General features: G+C 43.3%; 1 protein-coding gene across 1 annotated transcript in view; it reads left to right on the top strand.

The window, feature by feature from the left end:
* Nucleotides 1-597: 597 nt before the first annotated feature.
* Nucleotides 598-23,815, top strand: part of LOC124046718 (FERM domain-containing protein 6-like) — a 63,648-nt gene continuing 40,430 nt past the window's right edge. Inside the window, exon 1 of the mRNA XM_046367428.1 lies at nucleotides 598-776. The gene's annotated coding sequence lies outside the window, so the exon portion shown is untranslated. The remainder of the gene's footprint in view (nucleotides 777-23,815) is intronic.

Below are 23,815 nucleotides of genomic sequence, written 5' to 3'. Positions count from 1 at the left end.
TGTGTAGTCTGTAGCCTCCTACTCTCCCAAGTGGGTAAGCTTACTGTAGTAGAAGTCTACATTCTGATAACATTCTGTTATTCTTTGTTGGAAAAGGTAGTCTGTTATTTGCTTCTCCCTATCCAAAGTCTATGATTTATGCATATAAAACCAAGCGGACCCGTTTATTGTGTGAAACTCTAAACCTATAGGGCGTTAATGTCCCTAGGCTGAACCCGCTTCCTACGAATGTGTATTCTAAGAGCCGGTAGTATTTCCCTCTTCACTGCCACCAGGCTTCCAAAATACTGCTGCACTGCTACAGTCGGGAATGGGACCGGAGGAATGGAATGACAGACATCCGTTAGCGATACCAACTATTGGTCGTTGAGGGGTATCAGTACGTTCTACATAGTATTTTTCTTACATATCAAAAGAGCAACGGGATATCTGTACGATAATGTTTGGATTATTATAATTAACATGAATTTAAGGATATTTTCACTGAAGAACATTTGCTAGTAAAACAAAAACGAAATGATGTCAAATCTAAACGAACCCCCGCCATCCGTGATTTGAAGCCGTCTATCCAGCACATGTAATCCTAGGCTACTTGTTACTGATTCAAAGGCATATAAATGTGGCGCTCGACGAAGCAGCTCTGCCCCCGTCTATATTTCAAACTTTAGCCTGCATTTGCTGACGATAAATTGGATATACTAAAGCGTTTGGATACAACTTCATCGGATAATACTTTTTGTTTTAAAGGAGTTAGGATTAGTTTTTCTCATTGAAAGGTAAGTTTATTTCAAAAGCGGCATTTTACATCTCTGCTTTCGTTCTTTGTCAATTTCTCTTGCCACTAATTTAACTGATCCACCTCATCTGCGCGCATGGACGAAGTTATTCTGTCCTGCTATTCCAACATTTATAAACTATATTAGGCTACACGAATGTTATAAAATGTATTCACTCGTTCTATGTTTGCAATATATGTTTTCGAACAGTATTTCAAAACTGATTAAAGTGTGGTCAACGGTTGGTTGTTCAAAACAACCCGGACCCGATCAATTCCTGTGCCTACAATTTAGCTAGCGATGCTGTCAGAATGTTGCCTCTATCCGTTATAGGCAACATTACGAACTTGAGACAGAGATGCATTTTGTTGCAACAATGTATCGATCATCCTTACTATAATGGCTGATGTTTATTCTACATTTTGTGAGCACTAATTTGACCCTCTCATCGTTATTTAATGCCTCTGGCTCATCGACATATTCCTTTTTATATGACCCTCCCCTCACTGTTTCGTTCCAATGCATTTACACACACCAGCTAGTGCAGTACTTGTTATCATTACAGTTGGCTATACTTTCCGTAAAAAAAGACTGGCACCAAGTTTACTGTAGGATGCGGTCTCTAGTGTCAAATGCCACCTGGAAGTGGTATGTTTTTCAAACCTAATAACAGCAGCCAGCATGCTCAATTTGTGATTAAGTTGCGCATTACTACATGTCTTCCCTAGAACATCATCACTGTTCCATTCTGGAAGGGGTCACACTTTTTTTGACTTCTTATTTTAGGCTTCCTGTCCTCTGGAATGGAATCTGGCATTCTATTATAACCATGCTATAATACTGTTCTGGAATGAAATCTGGCATTCTATTATAACCATGCTATAATACTGTTCTGGAATGGAATCTGGCATTCTATTATAACCATGCTATAATACTGTTCTGGAATGGAATCTGGCATTCTATTATAACCATGCTATAATACTGTTCTGGAATGAAATCTGGCATTCTATTATAACCATGCTATACTACTGTTCTGGCATGAAATCTGGCATTAACCATGCTATAATACTGTTCTGGAATGAAATCTGGCATTCTATTATAACCATGCTATAATACTGTTCTGGAATGAAATCTGGCATTCTATTATAACCATGCTATAATACTGTTCTGGAATGGAATCTGGCATTCTATTATAACCATGCTATAACCATGCTATAATACTGTTCTGGAATGAAATCTGGCATTCTATTATAACCATGCTATAATACTGTTCTGGAATGGAATCTGGCATTCTATTATAACCATGCTATAATACTTTTCTGGAATGGAATCTGGCATTCTATTATAACCATGCTATAATACTGTTCTGGAATGAAATCTGGCATTCTATTATAACCATGCTATAATACTGTTCTGGAATGGAATCTGGCATTCTATTATAATCCATGCTATAATACTGTTCTGGAATGGAATCTGGCATTCTATTATAACCATGCTATAATACTGTTCTGGAATGGAATCTGGCATTCTATTATAACCATGCTATAATACTGTTCTGGAATGGTATCTGGCATTCTATTATAACCATGCTATACTACTGTTCTGGAATTAAATGACTCTGCACGGGGAGACATGCAGGCTGTTGAAGGGGAGACTGTATAGAAATCAAATAGAATATTAGAAATGGGTATAGAAGGATACAACTAGCATAAAACTAGGAAAAACTAGGACATGTGGTAGAAGAGAGGTGTGTGTGTGTGTCCAGCCTGGTCTCATAACCTAGACGTAACATAGTAAATATACATTTGGGAAACTGAAATTAGAAGCCGGAAGTGGAGGTCCAGGGCTGGTGTGGATACATGTGGTCTGCGGTAGTGAGACTAATTGGACGTACTGCCAAATGATCTAAAACAACAGAGGCGGTTTGTGGTAGAGAAATGGACATTCAGTTATCTGGCAACAGCTCTGGTGGACATTCCTGCAGTCAGCATGTCAATTGCACACTCCCTCAAAACCTGAGACATCTGTGGCATTGTTTGTTGTGTGACAAAACAGCACATTTTAGTGGCCTTTTATTGTCCCCAGCATAAGGTGCACCTGTGTAATGACCATGCTTCTTGATATGTCACACAAATAAGCTTTTTGTGCGTATGGAACATTTCTGGGATCTTTTATTTCAGCTCATGAAACATGGGATCAACACTTTACATGTTGTGTTTTATATTCTGGTTCAGTATATAATACAAATTGTAAATTCGTAACATATCATAAGATACATGTGATGGACATCCACAAATGAATGCATACCATACAAAACAACATGTCATACTAAATGGATTGTCTGGGATTTACATACAGAATAATAGGATATGCTCTGAGACCAGGTTGCAGCAGGCCTATATGTTTGCTTGTTGGGGACCTTTCTTCCTGTTTGCTTCAGTATTCAGGAATGCCAACAATTCCCTCCCTGTGGCTTTCCTTCCATTTAATTTCTATCATGGACAAGAGGCAGGGGAAATCTCTGCATGTTTTATTCTGAACTAAAGACATACAATTACTTTGTGCAGATGATATCGTCATGTTTTCTTATATAACTCAATTTAACATACTGTCCATATTTCGACCTGAATACCTGTGTGATTGAATTACCTGGAAAAGAAGTTTACCCTTGTAGGCTAATGCAATAACCCAGTGGTAGTTTCCTCCACACAATTATGCCTAATAGTTTAAGGAGTACTAGTGAAGCTGTAGTTTATGCCTTCATTGCTCTACCTGGTTTGGGATCAGCTGTAACACTAGGCCTTATGGCTGACAGGATCTGGTAGCTTGGTGGATAGACATGCAGCCCCCTAAAGGCCATTGCAGACTGTACGTCGGATTCAGTCTTTTACGATCATCACGTCACACTGTGCGATGTTACTAAATTCAAATCTTGATATCAACCTGACCAGATTGTACGATTCGCTTCAGTTCTGTCGTCACATTCTGTGATTAGCTTGAGAGGATACGTCAGCCAACGTAGGCTACGTCCTCTGCAGCGGTGTATTTGATCTGCCAATGTGCCAGCACCAGCAGCGCTTGTAGTAGAACATTTTATTTTGATTGGTCGTTTTGTGCATTTCTTAAAATCCTATCAGGTAGCCTGATTTCAGATGTATCATATAAACAACATTATTAGGGAAATCACTCTTCTTGCACAGCATGAAAACGTTTAAATCAAACTACAGTATTATATTATTCTAACTATTCACAATAATTGTATTATTGTGTGCACACTCCGTGCCAGCCATGTTCCTATTGGTCAGTCACCGGGATCAGCTTGTAACACCAGCCGATGAACGGCCCAAGACGTAGACCCTGTCACGCTGAACGGGCCAAGACATAGACCCTGTCACGCTGAACGGGCCCAGACGTAGACCCTGTCACGCTGAACGGGACAAGACGTAGACCCTGTCACGCTGAACGGGACAAGACGTAGACCCTGTCACGCTGAACGGGCCAAGACGTAGACCCTGTCACGCTGAACGGGCCAAGACGTAGACCCTGTCACGCTGAACGGGCCAAGACGTAGACCCTGTCACGCTGAACGGGCCAAGACGTAGACCCTGTCACGCTGAACGGGCCAAGACATAGACCCTGTCACGCTGAACGGGCCAAGACGTAGACCCTGTCACGCTGAACGGGACAAGACGTAGACCCTGTCACGCTGAACGGGCCAAGACGAAGACCCTGTCACGCTGAACGGGCCAAGACGTAGACCCTGTCACGCTGAACGGGACAAGACGTAGACCCTGTCACGCTGAACGGGCCAAGACGTAGACCCTGTCACGCTGAACGTGCCAAGACGTAGACCCTGTCACGCTGAACGTGCCAAGACGTAGACCCTGTCACGCTGAACGTGCCAAGACGTAGACCCTGTCACGCTGAACGTGCCAAGACGTAGACCCTGTCACGCTGAACGTGCCAAGACGTAGACCCTGTCACGCTGAACGGGCCAAGACGTAGACCCTGTCACGCTGAACGGGCCAAGACGTAGACCCTGTCACGCTGAACGGGCCAAGACGTAGACCCTGTCACGCTGAACGGGCCAAGACGTAGACCCTGTCACGCTGAACGGGCCAAGACGTAGACCCTGTCACGCTGAACGGGCCAAGACGTAGACCCTGTCACGCTGAACGGGCCAAGACGTAGACCCTGTCACGCTGAACGGGACAAGACGTAGACCCTGTCACGCTGAACGGGCCAAGACGTAGACCCTGTCACGCTGAACGGGCCAAGACGTAGACCCTGTCACGCTGAACGGGCCAAGACGTAGACCCTGTCACGCTGAAAGGGCCAAGACGTAGACCCTGTCGCTGAACGGGCCAAGACGTAGACCCTGTCACGCTGAACGGGCTAAGACGTAGACCCTGTCACACTGAACGGGCCAAGACGTAGACCCTGTCACGCTGAACGGGCCAAGACGTAAACCCTGTCACGCTGAATGGGCCAAGACATCTGACAATCGTCTATGGCCTACGAATGTGCCCACAACGTGGACATTTTGTCAAGGACGGCGAAATCGTCACATAAGACGCTAAAATGGTACAGTCCGGCTTAACACATGGCAGTCCAATCAGCTACCTCTGGCTACTACATACATTCTATGTTTCCTTCTCCAGCTGTTGAAAGAAAACAGAAGAAAAAGAATGGCCTGTTTTTGTGCTTATTTGTCTAGTTGATTGAGGATACAGAGCAGCCCCACCTGCTCCAAACTGATGTTCTCTGGTAAGACTGGAGACAGTAGAACCAGAGTAGAGAGACAGAGCCATATTAAAGACCGTAGAGATCGAGACACATAGATCGGAAAGAGACACAGAGACAGTAAAGTGAATGGTGCTGACAAGTAATATCTAACAATTCCACAACAAATACCTAATACACACAAATCTAAGTAAAGGAAATTAATAATAATATATGAATATATGGATGAGCAATGACAGAGTGACATAGGCTAAGATACAATAGATGGTATAAAATACAGTATATGCATATGAAATGAGTAATGCAAGATATGTAAACATTATTAAAGTAACTACTATCGTTTTCCATTTTTTAATGTGACCAATGATTTCAAGTTGAATATATTATAATGGACTCCACTCTACTGTGTTTTGCTGTACTATACTGAACTCTACTGTGCTGAACTCTACTGTGCTGAACTCTACTGTGCTGTACTATACTGAACTCTACTGTGTTTTGCTGTACTATACTGAACTCTACTGTGCTGAAATCTACTGTGCTGAACTCTACTGTGCTGTACTATACTGAACTCTACTGTGCTGAACTCTACTGTGCTGTACTATACTGAACTCTACTGTGCTGAACTCTACTGTGCTGTACTATACTGAACTCTACTGTGCTGAACTCTACTGTGCTGTACTATACTGAACTCTACTGTGCTGAACTCTACTGTGCTGAACTCTACTGTGCTGTACTATACTGAACTCTACTGTGCCGAACTCTACTCTACTGTGCTGTACTGTACTGAACTCTACTGTGCTGTACTATACTGAACTCTACTGTGCTGAACTCTACTGTGCTGTACTATACTGAACTCTACTGTGCTGTAATATACTGAACTATACTGTGCTGTACTGTACTATACTGAACTCTACTGTGCTGAACTCTACTGTGCTGTACTCTACTGAACTCTACTGTGCTGTAATATACTGAACTATACTGTGCTGTACTGTACTGTACTATACTGAACTCTACTGTGCCGAACTCTACTCTACTGTGCTGTACTGTACTGAACTCTACTGTGCTGTACTATACTGAACTCTACTGTGCTGTACTGTGCTGTACTATACTGAACTCTACTGTGCTGAACTCTACTGTGCTGTACTCTACTGTGCTGTACTCTACTATACTGTGCTGAACTCTACTGTGCTGTACTATACTGAACTATACTGTGCTGAACTGTACTGAACTCTACTGTGCTGAACTCTACTGTGCTGTACTATACTGAACTCAACTATACTGAACTCTACTGTGCTGTACTATACTGAACTCTACTGTGCTGTACTCTACTGAACTCTACTGTGCTGAACTCTACTGAACTCTACTGTGCTGAACTCTACTGAACTCTACTGTGCTGTACTATACTGAACTCTACTGTACTGAACTCTACTGAACTCTACTGTGCTGTACTATACTGAACTCTACTGTGCTGTACTATACTGAACTCTACTGTGCTGAACTCTACTGAACTATACTGTGCTGTACTATACTGAACTCTACTATACTGAACTCTACTGAACTCTACTGTGCTGTCCAATTTGTAAGTCGCTCTGGATTAGAGCGTCTGCTAAATGACTTAAATGTAATGTAAATGTACTATACTGAACTCTACTATACTGAACTCTACTATACTGAACTCTACTGTGCTGTACTATACTGAACTCTACTATACTGAAGTCTACTGAACTCTACTGTGCTGTACTATACTGAACTATACTGAACTCTACTGTGCTGTACTATACTGAACTCTATTATACTGAACTCTACAGTGCTGTACTATACTGAACTCTACTATACTGAACTCTACTATACTGAACTCTACTGTGCTGTACTATACTGAACTCTACTATACTGAACTCTACTATACTGAACTCTACTGTGCTGTACTATACTGAACTCTATTATACTGAACTCTACAGTGCTGTACTATACTGAACTCTATTATACTGAACTCTACAGTGCTGTACTATACTGAACTCTATTATACTGAACTCTACAGTGCTGTACTATACTGAACTCTATTATACTGAACTCTACAGTGCTGTACTATACTGAACTCTACTATACTGAACTCTACTATACTGAACTCTACTATACTGAACTCTACTATACTGAACTCTACTATACTGAACTCTACTGTGCTGTACTATACTGAACTCTACTGTGCTGTACTATACTGAACTCTACTATACTGAACTCTACTATACTGAACTCTACAGTGCTGTACTATACTGAACTCTACTATACTGAACTCTACTGTGCTGTACTATACTGAACTCTACTGTGCTGTACTATACTGAACTCTACTATACTGAACTCTACTGTGCTGTACTATACTGAACTCTACTGTGCTGTACTATACTGAACTCTACTGTGCTGTACTTTGATGTCCAAACTTGTGAAACGGTAGACTTTGTTGGCAGATGATGTTACTCTTCAATAACACAGACCCCCAAAGCAAATTAAGGAAAGGAAAATTGATTTATTCTTATTCAAATAGGACGAATCATGCGGGGAGGTAGATGTTCATGTGTTCAGTGATTCTCTCCTGAACAAAGAGACAGGATGTAGTTTATAACCCCGCCCTAGCCTGTGGTTGACCAATTAGAATTCTTTGCAATAAAACTGGGCCAATGGCCAAATACCAACTATTCTGTTTCAGACTCAATATATAGACAAATTCCTCCCATGTCTCTGCATTAATCCCCTGTTACAGAAAATCCACAATTTCCCTTGATCCTTAGTACTTTATTGACCTCTCGTCCTCTGTCGTCCTCTCTCTGCGTTATCTTCGAAATATTCTTAACTTCTAGGATTGGTTCAGATTTGGTCTGGGCCATCCAAATTTGGTCTTGTTTGGGGTCAGAGCTCATTAAAATAATAGCCAGGTGTGTAGAATAATGCCCATATATACAAAGAGGATTTTGTATATTTATATTTGTGTATCTGTTTAGGATACTTCACCGTGAAGAGAAGGACATTCATTATGCATTTCTTTGTTGTACAGATCCGGAACGGATGAAATTCCTTTTTCGCAATTCCGTTACAGGATGTAAATCCACTTAAATGATCAAAATAGATGTTTTTCAATGTGTCACGTCATAGCTGACACCCCCTTCTTTCCGCAGACATCGTTGACTCTTAATTCGGAGTGGATATTTACATTTTTGGAAAACGTGGGAATAAAAAAACTGAGGGGGATTTGACAGAAATTCTGTTACCAATCTTGGCATCTGTTCTTCCCGAAAATGTGTTTTTGTAAAGTTCTCATTTTGTTGTATAGTTTGTCCACCTTTTGAAATCAATTATTTTTGTTTGGCATACAGTGCATTTGGAAAGTATTCAGACCCCTTTTCCACATTTTGTTATGTTACAGCCTTATTCTAAAATGGATGAAATGTTTTTTCCCTCATCAATCTACATACAATACCCCAATGACAAAGCAAAAACGGTTTTTAGACTCTTTGCTGTGAGACTCGAAATTGAGCTCAGGTGCATCCTGTTTCCTTTGATCATCCTTGAGATGTTTCTACAACTTGATTGGAGTCCACCTGCGGTAAATTCAATTTGTTGGACATGATTTGGAAAGGCACACACCTGTCTATATAAGGTCCCACAGTTGACAATGCATGACAGAGCAAAAACCAAGCCATGAGGTCAAAGGAATTGTCCATAGAGCTCAGACAGGATTGTGTCAAGGCACAGATTTGGGGAAGGGTACCAAAACATATCTGTAGCATAGAAAGTCCCAAGAACACAGTGGCCTCCATTCGTAAATGGAAGAAGTTTGTAACCACCAAGACTTTTCCTAGAGCTGGCCGCTGTGAGCAATCGGGGGAGAAGTGCCTTGGTCAGGGAGGTGACCAAGAACCCGATGGTCACTCGGGTCACGCTCCAGAGTTCCTCTGTGGAGTTGGGAGAACCTTCCAGAAAGACAACCATTTCTGCAGCACTTCACCATTTATTGTAGTGGCCAGATGGAAGCCACTCTTCAGTAAAAGGCACATGACAGCCCACTTGGTGTTTACCAAAATGGACTCTGACCATGAGAAACAAGATTCTCTGGATGAAACCCAGATTGAACTCTTTGGCCTGAATGCCAAGCATTACATCTGCAGGAAACCTGGCACCATCCCTATGGTGAAGCATAGTGGTGGCAGCATCATGCTGTGGGAATGTTTTTCCACGGCAGGGACTGGGAGACTAGTCAAGATCGAGGGAAAGATGAACGGAGCAATGTACAGAGAGCCTTGATGAAAACCTGCTCCAGAGCACTCAGGACCTCAGACTGAGGCGAAGGTTCACCTTCCAACAGGACAATGATCCTAAGCACACAGCCAAGACATCGCAGGAGTGTCTTCGTGAGAAGTCTCTAAATGTCCTTCAGCGGCTGAGCCAGAGCCCGGACTTTAACCTGGGGAGACCTGAAAATAGCTGTGCAGCGATGCTCCCCATCCAATGAGACAGTGCTTGAGAAGATCTGCAGAGAAGAATGGGAGAAACTCCCCAATTACAGGTGTGCCAAGCTTGTAGCGTCACACTCAAGAAGACTTGAGGCTGTAATTGCTGCCAAAGGTGCTTCAACAAAGTACTGAGTAAATGGTCCACATACTTGTGTAAATTTGCAAAAATGTCTAAACCTGTTTTTGCTTTGTCATTATGGTGTATAGATTGATGAAAAAAACTACAATTTAATCCATTTAGAATAAGGCTGTAACGTAACAAAATATGGAAAAAGTCATGGGGTCTGAATACTTTCCGAATGCACTGGCCATTTTTAAGTCTGTTACTTGTCCTACACTATATAAGTAACGTGGCGCTATTTGGGGGACAGTCCATGAGTATACTTTACCCTTTAGTCATATCTTATCTGTGAACTGTGTTCCTGGAGTTGTAAGTGTCTGAGGACAATATGGCACAGTAACGTAAGACTGATGGCACCATGGAGAAAGGATGGGGCGACTGTTATCATCATTGAAACGGAGAGATACTCTCCCTTCCATTCTGCCTGTCTTTTATCTCCAACTCCTCGAAGGTTGGTACACACACACACACACACACACACACACACACACACACACACACACACACACACACACACACACACACACACACACACACACACACACACACACACACACATTTTAACTCTTATTTTCTTAAAACTGCATATGTGGTTAAGGGCTTGTAAGTAAGCATTTCACGGTAAGGTCAGCACCCTGTATTCAATGCATGTGACAAATCAAATTAGATTTTACTCACTCAAACCTCCCTCTCATTGTAAAGTTGTCAAGCAGAAAGATGCCGTTGGCTAGCTCCCATTTAACCAACAGTAACTCTGTTCTTTATCCAACACTGTGGTCAGATTCCTCCTCCTAGTGTCCATTAGAGAAATCTACCATCAGGACTAAAGGGAAATAGGTCATCCTTCCTGCAGGTGTCTGTTTCCCTTATTGGATTGCTTTTCCCTACCAGTCATACTTGGTCTCCTTCTGGAGTTGGCGCTTACAGCGGTGCTGGACAACTAGCGGTGCTGGACAACTAGCGGTGCTGGACAACTAGCGGTGCTAGACAACTAGCGGTGCTGGACAACTAGCGGTGCTGGACAACTAGCGGTGATGGACAACTAGCGGTGCTGGACAACTAGCGGTGCTGGACAACTAGCGGTGATGGACAACTAGCGGTAATGGACAACTAGCGGTGCTGGACAACTAGCGGTGCTGGACAACTAGCGGTACTGGACAACTAGCGGTGATGGACAACTAGCGGTACTGGACAACTAGCGGTACTGGACAACTAGCGGTGATGGACAACTAGCGGTGATGGACAACTAGCGGTGATGGACAACTAGCGGTGATGGACAACTAGCGGTGATGGACAACTAGCGGTGATGGACAACTAGCGGTGCTGGACAACTAGCGGTGCTGGACAACTAGCGGTGATGGACAACTAGCGGTGCTAGACAACTAGCGGTGCTGGACAACTAGCGGTGCTGGACAACTAGCGGTGCTAGACTACTAGACTACTAGCGGTGCTGGACAACTAGCGGTGCTAGACTACCAGACTACTAGCGGTGCTGGACAACTAGCGGTGCTGGACAACTAGCGGTGCTACACAACTAGCGGTGCTGTACAACTAGCGGTGCTGGACAACTAGCGGTGCTAGACAGACTACTAGCGGTGCTGGACAACTAGCGGTGCTGGACAACTAGCGGTGCTGGACAACTAGCGGTGCTGGACTACTAGCGGTGCTGGACAACTAGCGGTGCTAGACTACCAGACTACTAGCGGTGCTAGACTACTAGCGGTGCTGGACAACTAGCGGTGCTAGACTACCAGACTACTAGCGGTGCTAGACTACTAGCGGTATCCCAGGCTTCTATTGACTGTGGTTGTAAACATGATCTTCAGAACCAGGGCAGTATCCCAGGCTTCTATTGACTGTGGTTGTAAACATGATATTCAGAACCAGGGCAGTATCCCAGGCTTCTATTGACTGTGGTTGTAAACATGATCTTCAGAACCAGGGGAGTATCCCAGGCTTCTATTGACTGTGGTTGTAAACATGAGCTTCAGAACCAGGGCAGTATCCCAGGCTTCTATTGACTGTGGTTGTAAACATGATTTTCAGAACCAGGGCAGTATCCCAGGCTTCTATTGACTGTGGTTGTAAACATGATTTTCAGAACCAGGGCAGTATCCCAGGCTTCTATTGACTGTGGTTGTAAACATGATCTTCAGAACCAGGGCAGTATCCCAGGCTTCTATTGACTGTGGTTGTAAACATGATATTCAGAACCAGGGCAGTATCCCAGGCTTCTATTGACTGTGGTTGTAAACATGATCTTCAGAACCAGGGGAGTATCCCAGGCTTCTATTGACTGTGGTTGTAAACATGAGCTTCAGAACCAGGGCAGTATCCCAGGCTTCTATTGACTGTGGTTGTAAACATGATTTTCAGAACCAGGGCAGTATCCCAGGCTTCTATTGACTGTGGTTGTAAACATGATTTTCAGAACCAGGGCAGTATCCCAGGCTTCTATTGACTGTGGTTGTAAACATGATCTTCAGAACCAGGGCAGTATCCCAGGCTTCTATTGACTGTGGTTGTAAACATGATTTTCAGAACCAGGGGAGTATCCCAGATTTTGTATTGATATGCCTGTGCATATCCTGTTGTGTCATACAATACCTTTCATCAGCTAAGTTGTTTTTAACAGAAGGATTTGCCTCATTTAAAACAAAACGCCAGGCTGTGGGTGTATTGTATATGAATAATACCAGTTTGTTTTTCCCAACCCTTTTATTTATGGCCACATACTCTGTTCTGAGCGGATATAAGGGTTGAGGTGATTTCTCTTCTCAGAGCATGGGTCTTCTTATGCTAGTTTAGCATGTCACAGAGCTGAATACAGAGCTCCATGATGAGCCTCGAGGGAGGGGAGGGAGGGAGGAAGGGAGGGAGGGAGGGAGAGAGGGGGAGGGGGAGGGGAGGGAGGAGAGGAGCGAGAGAGGAGGGAGTGGAGGGACGGAGGAGAGGGGAGGGATGGAGGGAGGAGGAGCGAGGGAGGGAGGGAGGGAGGGAGGGGGGGGGGGGTAGGGAGGAGAGGGAGGAGAGGAGCGAGAGAGGAGGGAGGGGAGGGACGGAGGAGAGGGGAGGGATGGAGGGAGGAGCGAGGGAGGGAGGGAGGGAGGGGTGAGAGAGGAGCAGGTGAAAGAGCGAGGTGAGAAAGAGAGACTGCTGCTGACTGTTTAAACATGCCTGGAAGCTCGGCGGTTTGAGGTTGTGTGTGTGTGTGTGTGTGTTTGTGTGTGTGTGTGTGTGTGTGTGTGTGTGTGTGTGTGTGTGTGTGTGTGTGTGTGTGTGTGTGTGTGTGTGTGTGTGTGTGTGTGTGTGTGTGTGTGTGTGTGTGTGTGTGTGTGTGTGTGTGTGTGTGTGTGTGTGTGTACTACGGGTGTGTGTTTGGGGTGTGTGTGAGTCTAGTATGTAGGGCTGGGCGATATGGCCTATAAATCATATCTATATTGTTTTCAAACTTATGGCCGATTCACTATATGTAGAGTATCTCGCTTAAAACAAATCTCGAAATAAGCTTTGTTGTACAATATTTAAAGGTCAGATTTAGTGCATTTCAAACAGTCAGCAATAATCTACGTAATTCAGGGCTTGTGAAATTATACCTCGGCTAAATATAAGCCTTCCGCAAAGTGATTATTATTTTTTTGCAAAAATCACTGCTCTGGCTTACAGGTTTGTCTATGAAAAATGCAATTTTGAAGATAAATTTAACCAGAACCAGAATGTACATTCACTAATAATGACTAGCAGGCATTATAGAACCTCAAATGCAATAGCAAGTTAAAACTTGTCAGAGAGGAAGAACTGTTGGAAGAACATCAACATTTTGCTACACCTGCTAACATCTGCAAAATATGTGTAGGGGCTTATGGAGGGGCTTGGTGTGTGTTAATGGGAAGGTGGCGACGACGACACAAAAGACAACATGAGAACAAGCGGACATAAACACTCAGAAAAACGAAAAACACAACTAGATTCTTGTGATACAAGCATTTGGAATAATGTGCGAAAACCATCAAATGAATGAATGTGGGAACAAAATGTGAAATGATTTGAAACCTTTTTAAAAAAAAACATATTATTCCTAACCCATTTAAAATTATTATTAACACTCTAAAACTGTTGGTCTGGTCTGTGATTTAACTTTAAAGTTCTACTCTGAAGTACTTTTTTATCTAAAGGTAGTGAAAGGTAACAAATGGTTTAAAAATGATTACACCTTCCCTGTCCAAAAGCACCGTTGAAATTTTTTTTTGTTAATTCACTATGACGATTAAATCATCACAACTAAATAAGTGTGATTGCAGTCTATACATTCACCACCATGAATGTGTAGACAAGTTGAGTCATACTATGACAGGAAATTGCTATTCATTTAGTCAATCATAATAACCGTTAGTCACGTTTCATGACTTCAAACACACCTTGATGATGTTGTCTGGCTGTCGGCTATGTTACAACATTTACTCTTACATGGCACCAGTGGTGGAAAAAGTACCCAGTAAAATCCTACTTGAGGGAAAGTATTTTGTTTAAATATACTTAAGAATCAAGTATAAATCATTTCAAATTCCTTATTAAGGAATATTTTTTACATTTTGTTGTATGGATAGCCAGGGGCACACTCCAAAACTGACATACAGTGCCTTGCAAAAGTATTCATCCCCCTTAGTGTTTTTCCTATTTTGTTGCATTACAACCTGCAATTTAAATAGATTTTTACTTGGACTTCATGTAATGGACATACACAAATAGTCCAAATTGGTGAAGTGAAATTAAAAAATAACTTGTTTTCAAAAAATTCTAAAAAATGGAAGTAGGGTGTATATGTAAAGTAGGGCACTATATAGGGGATCTGGTTAAAAGTAGGGCACTATATAGGGGATCTGGTTAAAAGTAGGGCACTATATAGGGGATCTGGTTAAAAGTAGGGCACTATATAGGGGATCTGGTTAAAAGTAGGGCACTATATAGAGGATCTGGTTAAAAGTAGGGAACTATATAGGGGATCTGGTTAAAAGTAGGGCACTATATAGGGGATCTGGTTAAAAGTAGGGCACTATATAGGGGATCTGGTTAAAAGTAGGGCACTATATAGGGGATCTGGTTAAAAGTAGGGCACTATATAGGGGATCTGGTTAAAAGTAGGGCACTATATAGGGGATCTGGTTAAACCAGGCGTTCAGACTGCTACAGACTGTTGAGTCTCTTGATTCCTTGGCTTAACCTGTTAAACTGGCTCTGTATTTTAATAAAACACCTCCACGATCAGGTATCGTGACACCTCCGTGAATACCCAAATTAACTTAGAAGATTTGCTGGACTCTGATGATGACACATGAAACTATATAAGGCTAAGGCTATGTAGGATTAGTGCCCCCCCCCCCCCCCCATTTGGCATAATATCAACCAATGTGTTAACTATTTATACACTAATACATTAGTTTAGAAACCACTTATCAGTTCTATACCTCAACGAAGGTGTCAGTTTCCCACCATCTGCTTATCATACACCATCATACTGCTGCTATCATCATAGGGGCTGGAGAGTGGCACAGCGGTCTAAGGCTCTGTATCACAGACCCTGGTTCGATTCCAGGCTGTATTTACAACCGACCGTGATTGGGAGTCCCATAGGGCGGCGCACATTTGGCCCAGCGTCCTTAGGGTTTGCCCGGGGTAGGCCGGCATTGTAAATAAGAATTTGTTCTTAACTGACTTGACTAGTTAAATAAATACAAATAAAATATGACAGATGTGATTATACATACATACATACATACATACATACATACATACAAACATACATACATACATACATACATACATACATACATACATACAAACATACGATCCCCGGGACCACCCATACCTAAAATGTATGCACACATGACTGTAAGTCGCTTTGGATAAAAGCGTCTGCTAAATGGCATATATTATATTATTATTATTACATACATACATACATACATACATACATACATACATACATACATACATACATACATACATACATACATACATACATACATACATACATACATACATACATACATACATACATACATACATACATACATACATACATACATACATACATACATACATACATACATGCATGCATGCATGCATGCATACATACATGCATGCATACATACATGCATGCATGCATACATACATACATACATACATACATACATACATACATACATACATACATACATACATACATACAGTCCCTCCTGCAGCAAAGCGCGCCCAACATATGATGCTGCCACCCCCGTGCTTCATGGTTGGGATGGTGTTCTTCGGCTTGCAAGCCTCCCCCTATTTCCTCCAAACATAACAATGTTCATTATGGCCAAACAGTTCTATTTTTGTTTCATCAGACAAGATGACAAGTACGATCTTTGTCCCGATGTGTAGTTGCAGACTGTAGTTTGGCTTTTTTTATGCCGGTTTTGGAGCAGTGGCTTCTTTCTTGCTGAGTGGCTTTCAGGTTATGTCGATATAGGACTCGTTTTACTGTGGAAAAAGATACCTCCAGCATCTTCACAAGGTCCTTTGCTGTTCTGGGATTGATTTGCACTTTTCGCACCAAAGTACATTCATCTCTAGGAGACAGAACACGTCTCCTTCCTGAGTGGTATGACGGCTGTGTGGTCCCGTGTTTATACTTGCGTACTATTGTTTGTACAGATGAGCGTGGGACCTTCAGACGCTTGGAAATTGCTCCCAAGGATGATCCAGGCTTGTGGTCTCAGAAAAGAAATTGTAGATCTTGGCTGATTTCTTTTGATTTTCCCATGATGTCAAGCAAAGAGGCAGTGAGTTTGAAGGTAGGCCTTGAAATACATCCACAGGTACACCTCCAAATTGCCTCAAATGGAATTTTCCAAGCTGTTTAAAGGCACAGTCAACTTGGTGTATGTAAACGTCTGACCCACTGGAAATGTGATACTGTGAATTATAAGTGAATATATCTGTCTGTAAACAATTGTTGAAAAAATGGAGAAAAAAAAATAAATCATGCACAAAGTAGATGTACTAACCGACTTGCCAAAACAATAGTTTGTTAACAATAAATTTGTGGAGTGGATGAAAAACCACTGGATCTTTAGTCATGTATATGATCTCTGCGGGAACTGAACCCACAACTTTGGGTGTTAGTGCTTTTATCAACTGGGTGACACATAGTGAATAGAGTTAAGACATATAATTAACTAATTAATTATATTATATACATATAATATATAGAGTTAATACCATTCACATGTCATGTCCTGATGCCCTGTAGTATAGAGTTAATACCATTCACATGTCATGTCCTGATGCCCTGTAGTATAGAGTTAATACCATTCACATGTCATGTCCTGATGCCCTGTAGTATAGAGTTAATACCATTCACATGTCATGTCCTGATGCCCTGTAGTATGTTAATACCATTCACATGTCATGAAGTAGAGTTAATACCATTCACATGTCATGTCCTGATGCCCTGTAGTATAGAGTTAATACCATTCACATGTCATGTCCTGATGCCCTGTAGTATAGAGTTAATACCATTCACATGTCATGTCCTGATGCCCTGTAGTATAGAGTTAATACCATTCACATGTCATGTCCTGATGCCCTGTAGTATAGAGTTAATACCATTCACATGTCATGTCCTGATGCCCTGTAGTATAGAGTTAATACCATTCACATGTCATGTCCTGATGCCCTGTAGTATAGAGTTAATACCATTCACATGTCATGTCCTGATGCCCTGTAGTATAGAGTTAATACCATTCACATGTCATGTCCTGATGCCCTGTAGTATAGAGTTAATACCATTCACATGTCATGTCCTGATGCCCTGTAGTATAGAGTTAATACCATTCACATGTCATGTCCTGATGCCCTGTAGTATAGAGTTAATACCATTCACATGTCATGTCCTGATGCCCTGTAGTATAGAGTTAATACCATTCACATGTCATGTCCTGATGCCCTGTAGTATAGAGTTAATACCATTCACATGTCATGTCCTGATGCCCTGTAGTATAGAGTTAATACCATTCACATGTCATGTCCTGATGCCCTGTAGTATAGAGTTAATACCATTCACATGTCATGTCCTGATGCCCTGTAGTATAGAGTTAATACCATTCACAACTTTCTACTTCAGTTAGGCCGTGCTGATGGAAATCTAGTTGGGGCCAGTCAGTCTGCGTCCTACACAGCACCCTAAAATAGGCTATTATGGGGCTGTTATTTCCCCGTCTGACAAACAAACATGTCTGGAGGCTGATCTTATGGAGTGGGATGTGGGATGGAATTCTACGCTGATATCGACCTGAATGTCTTTTTTACGCCAGCACTTACAGCACGGAATAAAGTGGTAACTGGTAACCAACCATGGTTTAGCGGATTTTAACACAGTTGGTTACATTCTACGTTTTTTATAGTGAGACACAACGATGACATGCTTGGCAAAGGCAGACACCTCCGACCTCTACTCGGATGCCTGCCCTTGGCAGTATGAGTGGATTGTTAGGTGCTGGAGACGATGAGTGATATTTAATTGTCAAGGAAACACTTTGTCATAAACCTCTTTTCGTATCAACAGTTATTTGTCTGAGGCTTTATCCTGGTGCTCTGAGGTGTAGAAGACCATGTGAAGTTTGATCTCACGGCTATTCCTTCAGGCTGGCATAGATACAGAGTGGATGTAGTATAATGGGCCATTCCCCTTATTACAAAGCGTTGCATCACATTGGTTCATATGATATGATACAATCTGCCCAGTGCCCCGCCCACATTTCTGATCCATCTTCAGCTGAGAAGCGTACATCTTCCCTCTCTCCCTGTTCCAGTGGAGCTCTGCCAGCCAGGCCTACTGCAGATTGTAAGCTACTCAGCTGATATTGTATTTATATACATCTTTATTTTATTTAACTAGCCAAGTCAGTTAGGAACAAATTCGGCCAATGAACAATGATGGCCTAGAAATTGGGGTTAACTGCCTTGTTCAGGAGGCAGAACGACAGCTTTTTACGTTGTCAGCTCGGTGTGATTTGATCTTGCAACCTTGCAACCTTTTGGTCCAACACTCTAACCAGTAGGCTACCTGCCGCCCCTGATAAGCCAGAGTTGGCCAGAGGACCACACTAAATAGTCATATCCTGTTCGGCCGCTGTGTTTGATCTGGGACAGATGTTAGGAAGAAGTAGGAAGTGGTTTTGGGGGTCCACAGAGGTGATTTCTAGCCGGAGTCAGACTGTGTGCCAAAACAAACATGTTTTGTCTGACAATGACAATGGATTTCTCAAGAGCACGAACACATCTGGGACTATACATTTTGAGATGCAGCTGATATACAGTGTATGATTGAGGGCAACATTTCCCTACCAAATGCAAAAACCAAGTGAGACCAGGGGAGGGCCACACTGACCTGTACCAGGGTCCAGCTGTATGACTGTTTAGAACAGCACTTCCAACTGGAGAGGGAAACAAGGTCACCTCAGTCTGACGACACTACTGTATCCTGTCTGTATTGACCTAGCATCTTCATGACTCTTCTTCTCCGCACTTCTTTTCTTCATATTCCTCTTCTTCGTCCTCTCTATTGTGTAATGTTTATGATTACAGCATGCCTTGGGGATATCGTAGTGCTGTCTGTCAGTCCTTCCTGTCTCTATTTCCATAACTTCCTGGAGCTCCGTGGTACACTGACTGTTTTTCTTGCACAACATACAGTCCATGTCTTCTAAACACAGTGGAGGAGTAAAAAGGGATTGTACAGGGGTTCCCAACCTTTAATACTCTGGCCCCCTGAGTAAACATCTCACTAAGGTATGCAATCACTAATATGACAAGAGGACCTGATGATGCGCTACCCAATTTTGGAAATTGCTTCTTGTGCATTCTACTATTACAACATTCAAGAGTAAGTTTAAATGCCGGACTGGGTTCCCCCATGCCGGCGCCACAGTTTGGGAACCACTGGGACAGTAGAAACATCATGTTCATCCATCGTCCCCCTCTGACATTCTGCTCTTTCCTTTCCCACTAGCAACACTCTTAGAAAGAAGGTTCTTCAATTGTCCTCATAGGAAGACCTTATGAAAAACTCCTCTGAACTGGAGTCCACTCCGCGGATTTGACAACTGGGCAATGAAAGAAATGGTTCCAAGTGGAACCCTTTCGATAATACAAGGTTCCATGTAATTACTAAAAGGTTCTGAATAGAATAAAATGCAGGGTTTGTTGGTGATGAACAAGGTTCTAAACGTGTAGCTCACTCCCCACCGTTCTGTACATGTCTCTACATCCCTAACATTCCTGTTGAATCAAAACATTCCCTATCCTGTGGAGCTGTCAGGAATTGTTGCATGGAGCCTGTGTATGCAGGAGTCGGGGTGCGTGTAAAAGATGTGCGGCTGTGTATGCAGGAGTCATCCCAGGGGTAAATGTCGACTGTGTATGCAGGAGTCGGGGATGCGCTACATGTTGACTGTGTATGCAGGAGTCGGGGTTCCCCCTGCCGGCGCCACATGGGATAGTAGAAACATCATGTTCACTGTGTATGCAGGAGTCGGGAAGACCTTACTGTGTATGCAGGAGTAATTACTAAAAGGGGTTCATGAATAGTGTGTATGCAGGAGTTCGGGGTACATGGAGACTGTGTATGCAGGAGTCGGGAGCCTACATGGAGACTGTGTATGCAGGAGTCGGGGTACATGGAGACTGTGTATGCAGGAGTCTGGGCAGGAGTACATGGAGACTGTGTATGCAGGAGTCGGGGTACATGGAGACTGTGTATGCAGGAGTCGGGGTACATGGAGACTGTGTATGCAGGAGTCGGGGTACATGGAGACTGTGTATGCAGGAGTCGGGGTACATGGAGACTGTGTATGCAGGAGTCGGGGTACATGGAGACTGTGTATGCAGGAGTCGGGGTACATGGAGACTGTGTATGCAGGAGTCGGGGTACATGTAGACGTGGGTGGGTGTCAAAGGCCTCCATTGTTGGAATGAGAAACAGATGTTAGAATGGAATTCTCCTGACTGCAGCAGTTTCTCACGGCTGTGCTTTGAGCTTCCCTCTTTCCCTTTTTCCTCTCTCTCTCTCTGGCTCTCTCTCTATCCTCTCTCTCCCTCTCTCTCCCTCTCCTTTCCTCTCTCTCTGGCTCTCTCTCTCTCCCTCTCTCTCCCTTTCCTTTCCTCTCTCTCTGGCTCTCTCTCTATCCTCTCTCTCTCTCTCTCCCTCTCCTTTCCTCTCTCTCTGGCTCTCTCTCTATCCTCTCTCTCCCTCTCATTTTTTCTCTCTCTCTGGCTCTCTCTCTATCCTCTCTCTCTCTCTCTCCCTCTCCTTTCTCTCTCTCTGGCTCTCTCTCTATCCTCTCTCTCCCTCTCTCCCTTTCCTTTCCTCTCTCTCTGGCTCTCTCTCTATCCTCTCTCTCTCTCGCTCTCTCTCTCCCTCTCCTTTCCTCTCTCTCTGGCTCTCTCTCTATCCTCTCTCTCCCTCTCTCCCTTTCCTTTCCCTTTCCTTTCCTCTCTCTCTGGCTCTCTCTCTATCCTCTCTCTCTCTCTCTCCCTCTCCTTTCCTCTCTCTCTGGCTCTCTATCTATCCTCTCTCTCCCTCTCCTTTTCTCTATCTCTCTCTCCCTCTCCTTTTCTCTCTCTCTGGCTCTCTCTCCATGTCTCTTTCGCTCTCCCTCACTCTTATCTTTGGCGGTGTCTCTCTCCCCCCCTCTCTCTGGCTCTCTCTCCATGTCTCTTTCGCTCTCCCTCACTCTTATCTTTGGCGGTGTCTCTCTCTCTCCCCCCTCTCTGGCTCTCTCTCCATGTCTCTTTCGCATTCCCTCACTCTTATCTTTGGCGGTGTCTCTCTCCCCCCTCTCTCTGGCTCTCTCTCCATGTCTCTCTCCCCCCTCTCTGGCTCTCTCTCCATGTCTCTCCCTCTCCTTTTCTCTCTCTCTGGCTCTCTCTCCATGTCTCTTTCGCTCTCCCTCACTCTTATCTTTGGCGGTGTCTCTCTCTCTCTCCCCCTCTCTCTGGCTCTCTCTCCATGTCTCTCCCTCTCCTTTTCTCTCTCTCTGGCTCTCTCTCCATGTCTCTTTCGCTCTCCCTCACTCTTATCTTTGGCGGTGTCTCTCTCTCTCTCCCCCCCTCTCTCTGGCTCTCTCTCCATGTCTCTTTCGCTCTCCCTCACTCTTATCTTTGGCGGTGTCTCTCTCTCCCCCCCTCTCTCTGGCTCTCTCTCCATGTCTCTCTCTCTCTCTCTATCCTGTCTTAATCTCTACATGTATTTTCTATCTAAAACTGTTATTTTTTCCCCCAGTCAGTTTCTCTCTTCCTCCTCTCTCTCTGTAAGATTCAAATGTATTCCTCAGCCTCCCTCTGGTTTTAGTCTCTCTGTTTGTGTTCCAGGGGATTTCTGGCCCAACCTCTGTCTGTAGTTCTGGAAGGGTTCATAGAGGAGCATCCCAACACTGTGATGTCAAACAAGGCATTGGGAGAGACCGAGACATTCAGATATTTAAAAAATTCTCTTTCTCAATGGTGTTAAATACTGAAGTAGTAGTTTCAAGTATTTTTTTGTTAAGTTTTTGGGAGTATCTGTACTTTACTATTTTTGACAACTTTTACTCCACTACATTCCTAAAGAAAATAATGTACTTTTTTACTTTACATACATTTTCCCTGGCACCCAAACGTATTCGTTATGCTTCGAATGCTCAGGCAGGACAGCAATATGTTCCAATCCACACACCTATCAATATAGCACGTTGTCATGCCTACAGCCTCTGATCTGGCGGACTCACTAAACACAACTGGAGTGCTTGTAAAGAATGTCTGAGTGTTGGCGTGTGCCCCTGTCTGTCCGTGAAAACAACTCAACAGGAATCGTGCCGTTCCGTTTACATAATATCAGGAGTTTGATGTATAGCTTTTACTTTTTACCCAATTATGACAATTTAGTACTTTTTCCACAACTGTACTGAAGTACATTTAAAACCAGATACCTTTGGACTTTTACTCAAATAGTATTTTACTGGGTGACTTTTACTTGAGTCATTTTCTATTAAGGTAAATTTTACTTTCATTCAAGTAGGACATTTGAAGGACTTTTTCCACCACTGCTCTGTTGTATTCCGGGGCTCTTCTGCGTCGCGGGTCTGCCTGGCTCTAACGCCAGCTTGCCACGTTGACAGAAATACTCCATCCTGGCCGCTATCCCGGGCTGAAGGCAGGAAGTGGGTCTCTCTTTCTGTCTGACTGCTGGGCTGCTGCTGTGGACACTGCTCTGGTGTTGAATCACTGTTTAATGATGGGAAGTTCAGCTCTTTTTTACTGACTTTACTGACATTACTGCCCAGAGCATCATGAACACTTAGGGGCGAACGACGAACTGAAAACTTGAGTCATGATTCTACGAGCCTCTCGTTCACATGTCGTTCACCATAGGGGGCTTATTGGAGCAGTCATTTGTTTGAATGAGACTTGTAAACGTGTGGTTTAAACAATGTAAATGTGTTGATTGAATTGGCAAACAAATACGATTATTTCTTGATACATTTGAATCAAGGTCTAGTTGTGGTCGCTACCGGAATAGATTGTGAACTCTTGCATTGCTTGACTGCCGTGAGGGTGATAAGCACAGTTGTTCGTGCACTGCACTGCACTGCACC

Source organism: Oncorhynchus gorbuscha, linkage group LG10 (genome assembly GCF_021184085.1).
Source record: "Oncorhynchus gorbuscha isolate QuinsamMale2020 ecotype Even-year linkage group LG10, OgorEven_v1.0, whole genome shotgun sequence".
In the NCBI taxonomy this organism is placed as follows: domain Eukaryota; kingdom Metazoa; phylum Chordata; class Actinopteri; order Salmoniformes; family Salmonidae; genus Oncorhynchus; species Oncorhynchus gorbuscha.
Note: the sequence above shows the minus strand (reverse complement) of the source record. Positions and strands in the feature narration are given on the sequence as shown.